We start from the raw sequence: 8,158 nt of genomic DNA on the forward strand, positions 1-8,158 counted from the left end.
TTAGCTGTATAACTAAGTAGCAATGCTGCCAGTCTCCTTCAAAGAAAAATAAAAACAAAAAAACCTGGCTTTCCCCTCAGGACTCTGCTCCTCCATCAAGCCCTCTTCGATGTTGGGTATTTTCTCTTTCAAGCACCTTTTATTATTGGAACTGGAGAAGAGTTAGGGCCTCCTCTGCACCCACTGCTACTTCTAGAGTCTGGTATCTACGCCATTCTTCTTTCCCCCCAGCTTTAAATCATAATTTATCAACTGCTAATTCTCCCTGTGGGTCATCAACTAACTACTGGGTTATTCCCTACCATTTTTTTTATAGAATCATTCCCAACTAGCTTCCAAAACTTCATATCCTGAATCTCATTTCAGATTTTAACTAATCCCCATTTTAACCTGCTTAAATATGCCATCTTTCTCTTCCAGTAGAACTGTTGTTATTATTGTGTGCCATCGACTCAATTCTGACTCATAGCAACTCAGTGTAACAGAGTAGAATTGCCCACAGGTTTTTCTAGGCTGTAATCTTTACAGAAGCAGATGGCCAGGTCTTTTCTTCCTTGGAGCCACTAGTGGCTTCCAACAGTCAACCTTTTGGTTAGCAGCCAAGCGTTTAACCGTTACACCATTAGGGCTCCTTTTAATAAAACTAGATGACTACTATTTATTCAGCTCATCTATAAAACATCCCATGATCCTTTTTGCACACTATTTTTCACACTTTAATTTGAATCAATTGGAAGTCTTGCCAAAATGCAGATTCTGATTCAACAGTTCTGGGTAGGGCCTGAGAGTCTGCATTTCTAACAAGCTCCTGCATGATACCCATGTGCTTGGTCCTCAGATACACTTTGCGTAACAAGATTCTAGCCTGATACCTACTTCTAAATTCATATAGGTCAGGCACCATGTGTGGCTTATTCATCTTTATATCCCCAGTGAATTGTACAGTGCTTGACACAAAACAGAGCTCAATAAATGTTTGTTGAATTAAAGACTGAATGAATGAATGTGTAACTTTCACCCTAGCACTTAGAAATTCTGCTTAAAATAGAATACTCTTACACGCACTTTTTTCTTAGACAAATTTTGTGGAGGGCAGGTATCATATTTCATACATTTCTATATCTTCAAAAGGCATGTACAATGTCTTTCACAGAAAATAGGCACTCAATATAAATACTGACTGAACAATCAATTGATACAAGGATTGATTGGGTAAGTAACAGTAAAAGGAGGGTCATCAGTATGGCCCACACATGAGGAATCTAGAATGCAAGGGTCATTTAACAAGCTGGCCACATTTGCAGATGGAATGCTTCAAATCCAGCAAGAGCAGAGTTAGAGGGCAGAAATATTAAAATGAACAACCAGGAAAAAAGGCTGTTTGTAGACACAGACACACTCTAATGAGAAAAGTGCTTCAGTTAGTTAAAAAGACAAGCCAGTGGTTGATATGCTTGGGAATAAAACCAAGCATTATTACACGGGTAGGCAGATGGTACATTTTTTTTTTTTTCTTAATTCAAAGCTTCACTTCTGTAAATAACAACAGAAATTGAACAACTGGCACATACCAAGATTTGCAGACTATGTGAAGGGTGTTCAGAAGTGAATTTCTCAACAATTTCTGCCTTTGGAGGATTCAAATGTATTCTGACTTGGAGTATTACTTATTCAATATTTCACATCTGTGTGTTATCTTCTCAACCATGCTGCAGCCACCCAGGGGCAGGGACCTTATCTATACATATGGTGGGCAGAGAACGACACTTGTTGAATAAATATTTACAGGAACTTGGATGGTGCACCACTCTGGTTTCAGATATAGATCTGGTATTAAATTGTGAAGACCAAGGAAGGGCCATGAAGGAGAATTCAAGGATTCCCAGATAGTGCAAGGGAAAACTCCACATACATTGGATATGGATTTCTCTCTCTTTTTCATAATAGCCCCAGAAGGTGAATTATTAGCCAAGAATTCTGCCAATGACTGCTTCCTTAAAAAATATCACGTCGTGTAAACAGATGAAAACTACAGTGCCCCTGAAGTTTTCAGAATCACATCATCAAACACTTATTCTGCCACCAGGTACCAGTAAGCCAGGTGCAAATAATTTATCAATGGGGCAATACGCTATTTTATTCTGACTACATGGTATTTGCCAGAAAAGGAATTAAGGTGTTGATTTTTTCTAAGAATCAACACTTAATTCCTTTTCTGACAAATATAATAAATAATATATAGAGTGTAAGTGCATGTGTGTGTATGTATATATATATAGGTTCAGGTAACAAAATATATCTACAATGCTTCTGATTAATGCTTTAATCTACTAACTACCTACTCTGTAATCACTTAGACAATTATGCTTTGATTTTGCTTAAAAAAGGATTCTTCAAGAACATAAGAGTTTTTCATGCATAAAAAAAGAAAATTTTTCTTTTTTTTTTTCTCATGCATAGAGTATTTGAAATAGAATGGAATTAGCACTCTGTAACTTAAAATTATACATACCATTTAGCTTCGTTTAAAATTAGAGTGCTAGAAGAAGCAGATTTCCATGGCATTTTCGTTATGCAGAGAGGTAAACAACAAATAAATAAGCCATACATGAAATATGAAGTTAACAGCACAATAATTGCTTTACTCCTAGAGTGTGTGCGATATTAAATCCTCAAAGAAACACTTTGTTAACCTCATTCTCACATATGCCTGTTGCTTTTATCAAAGGCAGCATACCTGGAACATAGCAACTAAAGACAACCTCCACAATGAGATGCAAAGTCCACCGAAATCACAGCTGTTCCCTGGAAATGTCAGAGTGATTTCTTTGCAAGCTCTAGTACTGGAGGTATAGTCGAGAACCAACAGAAGTGAGAAGAAATTCAGAAGTTAACAACAAATGCATTTCTCATATCATTATTATTTTGCATAGTATACCATACTTAACTCCTCTGCCAGCTCTTTAAAAGGCCTCACCCAGATAATGAGTGCCGCCATTCCAGGGACCTGCTACCTTCCTGCTGAGACTAAGTCCAAGCTCTCTCTCCCTAGCACAGACTCCTGCTGACTTGTTTTACAACGTTGATGCAGGAAACTGTTAAACCTTATTTCTGCTGAATATTTTCTTCTCTGCAGTAGGCAGAAATCTTTTTTCTTAGTTTTCTTATGGCTCTTAATAATAGCTAAAGTCTATCTGATGCTCTGGGCCCCAACTTGCCCTAACTTTAACCCCGAGTAATGGTTTCTCCATCTTACTCAGATCCTGGACCTGACTCATTTATGAAGTGGCTTCTAGCACTACTGAAGTTTTCCAGTAAGCGAGGGTTAAAAGGTCAGTAATAATATTACCTCTACTTATGAGTAGAAGTAATGTGAAACCGGTAGAACTCAAAGTTATTCGGGTGTAACTTGACAAAAAGTCTCATTTTTCGACAATGTACCCAAAGATAAGGTTTAGAAGGTACGTGTGGCTTGTTTACGGGCGAGGCGGTCTTCCTTAGCAGGAAATATCTACCACTTCAATGGAAACCAGTGACTAAAATGTAAAATAAAGGAAAAAATAAAATAATCATGAGGTCCGAAGGAAAGAAACCCTTGTTGTCCCAAACAAGCACCTTTAAAAGTCATTAGGTTTTATTGTTCCAGTGATGAAATGAGTCTGTCTTTGCTAATCTGAACTTAAATTTGACATAATGGGTAATTTTAAGCCTGAGGCTTTTAGGCCATTATCAGAGGCTCTGTCAGCGAGTGCTTTAACCTAATTACATTTGATGCAGCAAATCAACAAAACCACTGCTGGTTATGACCTCTGCCAAGAGCACTAGCGAGCTAGACAAATGGAGCTTAAGATGTTATTAGTTGTTCTGTTGCAAAAAGTTCCAGATACAAGCCGACAGGAGGCTGTTGGATGACGTGGGCAGGCGTCCTCCAGATGGCATTCTGCACTGGCTTGTGGCAAGGCTCACAGGGGTACTGGCACATTTTCTCTGTCAAAATCCAAGGTTTCCAATTACAAGGAGATAATGTGAGGAGATGCAAACTTGATCTCTTGAACAAAAGGTTGCAAGCTGTGTAATAGCCATTTCAGGGGAGAGATTTCACTGTAGTTCAATTGATTTAAACGTTGCAGATCACAAAATGGCCTATCTTTCCTAATAAAACCACGGAATCAGCTGCAGTCAATTCTAGTTAGTGGAACAGTGTCTGTAATGGTTTCATCATCTAAAGGATGTTTCTTTTAACTTATTGCTCTTCTATTGAATTGAATCCTGTGATTTTTTCCCCCTGGTTTTTAACGTATGAATGGATACAAAGGAGGTATTTTTTTTCTTTTCCTTTAAATACTAAATGCCTTAAATGAAGGCTTCATGTGTGGTGGTGTAACAGACACCAGATCATAAAATTTCATCAGGAAGACTACAGACACATGTTAAACAGTAAGAAACTCCATGGTCACCAAAACTTGTAAGGCTATTTAGCTAACCTGTTAGCACTCTTCATTCTCTAGCTCAGTGAACGGTAGTAAAAATGATAGGCAGTCATATTATTAACTATGGAAATTAGGTGACTTGCCTCAACACTTGTCCAAAAATAACTGACCCATCAAAGCAAGTCAGTGGGTACTTTGTTGTAAGGGGATTTCTCAGGAAGCTGTGCATTAGCCAGTTGACACGAACATGCTGTGACAAAGCCAGAGAGCCAGTGCATATCCATTTCTACGAATCCATCAGGGACACTACGTAAAACGAGAGTGCCCAGGCTCAGAGCAGAACATTCTGCAGTACAGCTGTAACCACACTCCCGTACTGAATACCTTATACAGAGTTCCAGCCGAATTTAAATGCAAATAGTCCTACAATTCTAATGGAAGCGAAGACTTGTCAATATTTATGCTGAATTCCTCACTTTCATCATTTCAGGAGGATTAACCAATCCAAAATTTCTTAGCATGATTCGGAATATTGAAAGGGACAAGTTAAAACCTCCCAAAATTAATTAGGCTAACCCACACACAGAAAAATCGTCTTACAGCGAATTCCAAAGCATTTAAAACATATACCTTGTTCATTTAGATGAAGACCAGTGCTGCAAGGTTGTGCAAAACACTGAATTGGAGTTGGAAGGGTAAAACCATAGTAAGCAGATGTCTTTTGTCATTTCCGTTGGAAATAGCTAGGAAGCTGTCATTTCTTTACTGAAAATTCAGCCGGCTAAGTAAAGCAGCATTATGAATTCTAAGAAGTCTCAACTGCAACATTGTAAGATCTGTAAATCAGTCAGAAAAATAAGCAAGCCATTCAAATCACCCAGAAAACTTAACGGATTCCTACCGGAGTTAACATTTTCAAGCAATGAGCATTTTTAAAAAGTTTAAACATCAACATAAAGTGGTCTATAACAGCTGCTGTAAAGCTTAACATTAATTTTATGTCGGCAATCACAATGACATCCCTTAGGAGCCATTTAAGGGCCCCAGTGTGCAGCAATTTAAAAACTGAGCAGGAAATGAAAACTCGTTCCTAGTCTGTTTGCAAGGATACTTCTCCCTGTGTTCTTGTACCACCACCTAGTGGTTACATAGCTGTGATTCTGACCATTAATGGAAACCAAATAGTAGCTTTGTTGATATTTAAAAAAGCAGATCGGAAGAAGAGAAGGGTAGGAAGGAGGGAAGAAGGAAGGAAGAAAGAAGAGGGAGGAGGGAAGAAAACAGAAAAGAAGGAAAAAGGAGAGGAAAGAACAAACAAAACCCCTGAAAAACTACACATAATTTCCAGCTTCTAAGATCCATTTCCTGAAAAAAAATTTAAGAACGTTAAAAATTAAAACATACTTTAAAATCATTTTGCTTTGTAGAGCTGCTACTCTCATTAAAAAGTTTTTGTTTTGCTAGGCTGCTCCTTTCTTCAATTTTTGGCTAGAGAGATCAGGCCTTTGTTGAGGCTTGTTTTTATCGGCACCCTTTTCTTTTTTCTTGATTGCTGGCTTCTTCAGCTCCAAGTCTGGAATATGTGTGACAAGAAGAAAATCCAGGAAATTCACCACCATATTTTCCTCAGGTCTCAAGGTCCTAAGCCTATCTGCCGCATTCTCTCCAACTTTCTGAGTCTTCTTATATTTGTTTTATGTATAATATCCAGCGTTTTTACTTGTGTGTAATGAGAGGAACAGAAAAAGTATATCTACTCCATCTTCCTGAAAAACGGAAGTCCCTTCAACATAATTTAACAAATAAATGGTTTGCAGTCATCTTTCTCTCTTATTGACAAGATATTTCACAAATATAAGTTCCAACCTATTTCCTACCAAATAGCCTCCCCTCTCTGTATTATGCTGTTTCTTATTCTGTCATCAACTAATCATTGGTTATTTTGTCTGGAAAAAGGAGAAAGCAAACCCAAAGAAGTAAAAGAACTTGCCAAGACCACATAGCTATTTAAGGGCAAAGCTACTAGCATTAACATTTTGAAATAGGTTCCATAATAGGTGAAATCACGTGCAGTACTATATTCTAATGGTAGCATTAACGTACACAAGTAGTAGAAATTACAAAGGAGGGTGGGGGGTAGTGAGCCTGTTCACACTGCAGACCATGGAAAGGCCCTGGATGCACCTGGTCCCTCTAAAGGCAGGAGCATGGCATGGGGCTATAAACAAACATTCATTGCAAGGTTGCCTAATAGCATTTAGACACCCAGACTCCCACCTCCATCCTTTACAACCTTCTACCGTTTCTCATATCTTGGGTTCCTCAGAGACAAGTGTGAGACATCAGTGAAAACCAGGGGTGTTAAATAAGAGTCTGCATACCATGAGTAATATGACAGTTCCTTCCCACACACCCACTCAGCTCCCAGGCACTGGCAAACAAGATTACACTCTAAGGCTGAAAACTATAAGATTCCTCTGGTCACTAAACTAAACCCAAAAGAAAAGTCCTATATATACTTACATTCAGGTGTTTCACCATTGAAAATCCTTCCCATCTTATGGTGAAACCCAACAGTCAATAAGCCCATCCATCACACAAAGCTTCCAATCAGCTTTGTAGTGGCTAACTCTCAAATATAAACAAACGTCCAAGAATCACTTGGCATTTAAGGAAAGCTTCTGAAGTGAAAGAGGAAAACCAAAGCAAACCAGCAGAAAAATAAAAACGTTGAAGAATCAGGACAATGCAGTAAGCTAAAGAAAACTTTAAACAGAGAGGGAGAGAAAGAGAGAGAGGGGAAAGACACTGTAATCACAAACTAAGAGCACGATATTATGAAAAGGAACATTCAGAGAATCAGAATGGTAATGTGGAGGATGTCTCTCGGAAAATAGAAAAGGAGAAAATATGAAGATAGGAAAGAAAAGATAAGAAAATAAGAGAATCAAATTCAGGAGTTCCAACATCCATTAGTAAGAGTTCCTGAAAGCTAAAATGGACAAAATGAATAGGCAAGAGATTATTAAATAACAAACAGTATATGACTGATATTGGAGAGAGAAGACAGAGGGTCTAGGAATGCTGACTCTGTGGGAAAAAATGAAACCAAGAGATTAGTGTCTTAGTTAGTTAGTGCTACCGTAACAAAAAAATACCACCAGTGCATGGTCTAAAAGAACAGGAATGTATTGTCCCACAGTTTTGGAGGCTACATGTCCAAATCAAGGCATTGACTCTCAGGAGGATCTTTCTTTCTTTTCGGTAGCCTCAGGCATTCCTTGGCATTCCTTGACTTATAGATGGCTTCTCACATGGTCTCTTTCTCCTGTGTGTGTGTCACTGTGTCTATTCTTCTTTTTTTTCATAATACACCACTCAGAAGGGATTAGGTTTAGGACCCAGCCTACTCCAGCATGAACTCATTAACATAACATAAAAATCGTATTTCCAAACAGGGTCGTATTTACAAGTGTAGGAGTCAGGACTTCAACATAACTTTTGGGGAAACATAAGTCAGTCCATAACAATTAGTTATGCATTAAGAGAGAATTTTAAGATCTAGTAGATAGTGTGAAAGTGAATTAATTATATGAACATAGAAAACTAAATATCAAAGTAAAATTAGGCAATTCTCAGGAGCAAAAAGTAGTATAAGAAAGAAAATATAATTATAGTACACTATATAGGGTCGTTGTGAGTCAGAATTGACTTGACGGTCCTGGGTT

This window comes from Loxodonta africana, chromosome 6, assembly GCF_030014295.1.
Source record: "Loxodonta africana isolate mLoxAfr1 chromosome 6, mLoxAfr1.hap2, whole genome shotgun sequence".
NCBI lineage: Eukaryota > Metazoa > Chordata > Mammalia > Proboscidea > Elephantidae > Loxodonta > Loxodonta africana.